The 2,382-nt window shown below is 41.7% G+C and overlaps 1 protein-coding gene across 1 annotated transcript in view; it reads left to right on the top strand.

Moving 5' to 3' along the window:
* Positions 1-207: 207 nt before the first annotated feature.
* LOC107705586 (plakophilin-4-like) overlaps positions 208-2,382 on the top strand; it is a 48,511-nt gene continuing 46,336 nt past the window's right edge. Inside the window, exon 1 of the mRNA XM_016508931.1 lies at positions 208-558. The gene's annotated coding sequence lies outside the window, so the exon portion shown is untranslated. The remainder of the gene's footprint in view (positions 559-2,382) is intronic.

Raw genomic sequence — 2,382 nt, 5'->3', positions numbered from 1 at the left:
CCTTTTATCCACACGATGGCAATGTTGCCTAATGTTCACTTCGAAAAAGCCTTTAGAAAATCGTGTTTTTATTATCACACAAAATATTTATGATGCGCCGGCTAGTCTTCCTCAAAGTTATATGGACTTTAGTGAACCCGAATACTTATAAATCCGACCCAAAGAAGACTAAACACATATATCAACCAATTCAAAGTAACCAATTTGTGTGCGTTTTATGCGCTCTACAAGCAGATGGTCATTCATGTGACCATTTAAGGGTTGTTGTTTTCGCTCTGTGACCCTATTTTTCACGTACTTCGAAGGGAACTCCGTTTTTCCGAATCAACTCCTGTTCGACTACATGGCAACACATTTAAATGCCCTGAAACAGCGTCTCTCTATGTGCAGCGTCTACGTCACGCGCTCTGACCCTCTTGCCCATGGTAGCGCGCGAGACCCAGCCGGAGCCGCCCGTTCATCGCGTGAAAACACCTTTGGAAAGAATGTCATCCAGTGATTCTGTTACAAATGGATTTATCGGTCTCCGAGAATAATTTGCATTTCGGCGGTTTTGCGGTAAGTACTGCTGATTTCGCGCAGCTCCAATGAAGCGTTGCTAACATCTGGCGCGCGCTGGCGGCGGGAATTCATCGCTGCTTGTCATTTATCGCCAGATCTCGTGCATCTCTCCTTCAGTCATTTTCAGAACTGAGCTGTAATAGACGCTGTGGTCAGTGCACAAGAAGCGGTTTGCTTTTCGATGCCTGCTTTAAATCTCATTCCATCTGCCTTTCTTGATTGCAGTGCTTAACTGTGCAGAAAATATGCGTTTGTACTATAGTTATGATTACATAATTGAACTGATGGCCTTGTTTAATACATAAAGCTGAATAACTTGAGCCGGCGTAGTGTAGCTTCCACCTCTAATCGACGTACCTACACCTCCCATCATCATCTCAGGTCCATCATCAGTCCCTGTATGGCGCATTTTATCCATCTGTTCATCATCTTCTAACTTGGGCAATGCACTGTATGTTGCATTAGTTAGTTGGATTAATTAGAATCCTTGATGACATGTGTTATTATGGCATCCTACAGTCCAGTATCCCACAGCCTGTGAAGTAGGCTGGTCTCCATTACGACTGATAGATGCTGTCACTGGGACTCAGGCTGGACCATCTTTTAGACACTTTTCTTTATGCATAATTGAGCATCCCTCTATGTACTTGCTCTCAGCTCCTGCTCTAATAATTCAGGCTCGACAGATTGTAGAAGAAGTCTGCATCTGTTTGGACTGTAATGGCAGTGTGGTTGCAGTTTCAGCTGCCTCATCATATTGACCAGAGTTTAGATTGAATGCAGGTTTGCTGCTGTGCACCATGCAATTGCTGCTGTGCAGTGATTTGCTTTGAGCAGTCCACAATTACAGTATGTAAAGATTGCAGGGACAATGCATCATGATGCAATAAGACGTGTTCCTCAGAGACCGAGCTGTCTTTACACTGCATTGTCATGTTATATGGTCTGAAAAAGCATCCCAGGGACATTTGTGTGTATTGAAATAACCGAGTTTCGTTATTCATTAGAAGTGAAAGAATGATCTCTCTGACAGACGTGGTGGTGGTACACAATGTCAGATGACTCCAATAAGTAACAGTTTATTACTGTTTCTTGGTCATCAAGGTTAATAGGATGGTTTGCTTGTTCCCCTCCTCTCGTCTCTTCTGTATATAAACCCGGTGCTCTGACTGACAGCAGACTCCTGGTAAATCCAGTGTGAAGGTGGGTGGGGATTTTAAGGACTTCTAAAGTGGATTTTGGATTTTATTCTTGTAAATGCCAGCACAGTGGGCTACTGCCATTTATGAAGTTTATAAGCTTTAAATCATTGGATTATGTATGGATGTGTGTTTTTGTGCGTGTTCACTTTTCCGTGAACCAGTTCTCTCGGATAGTTCATTTCATCGAACCCGTTTAAAAAAAAAATGGTTCCATGGTTTTTTTATGTTATCACTCAACTACGACCCCCTTACGTATTTCTAACAACTTAGTAGACTGAGTACATTTGGGACATGTGTACAGTTGAAACACCTTAAATAACTTGCGTGCAAAGGAACCCTGAGCCTTGATTTTTGCTCCACACATGCGTATTAGCATTCTATTTGATCATGGAAAATTTGAAAGGTGTGCGTCTTTCCACTCCAAAGATATCGGCAAAAGTTTTTTTCCCATGGTAAGATTTTCATTTCACCATGTCCCTTCAACAATGAATAGCTTATTATCCTTTTATGAATGTTAAACTTCACCTATATCATTGCAAACGTTACTCTGTGCTCTAAAAATAGACACATTTAATGATATTGTGCCATGCAATGTCTTTGCATAATCTAGAGAAACATG

The sequence above is a fragment of the Sinocyclocheilus rhinocerous genome, unplaced genomic scaffold, assembly GCF_001515625.1.
Source record: "Sinocyclocheilus rhinocerous isolate Xijiao unplaced genomic scaffold, SAMN03320098_v1.1 scaffold504, whole genome shotgun sequence".
In the NCBI taxonomy this organism is placed as follows: Eukaryota; Metazoa; Chordata; class Actinopteri; order Cypriniformes; family Cyprinidae; genus Sinocyclocheilus; species Sinocyclocheilus rhinocerous.
The sequence above is the reverse complement of the archived record's forward strand: the minus strand, read 5'-3'. Positions and strand labels throughout refer to the sequence as shown.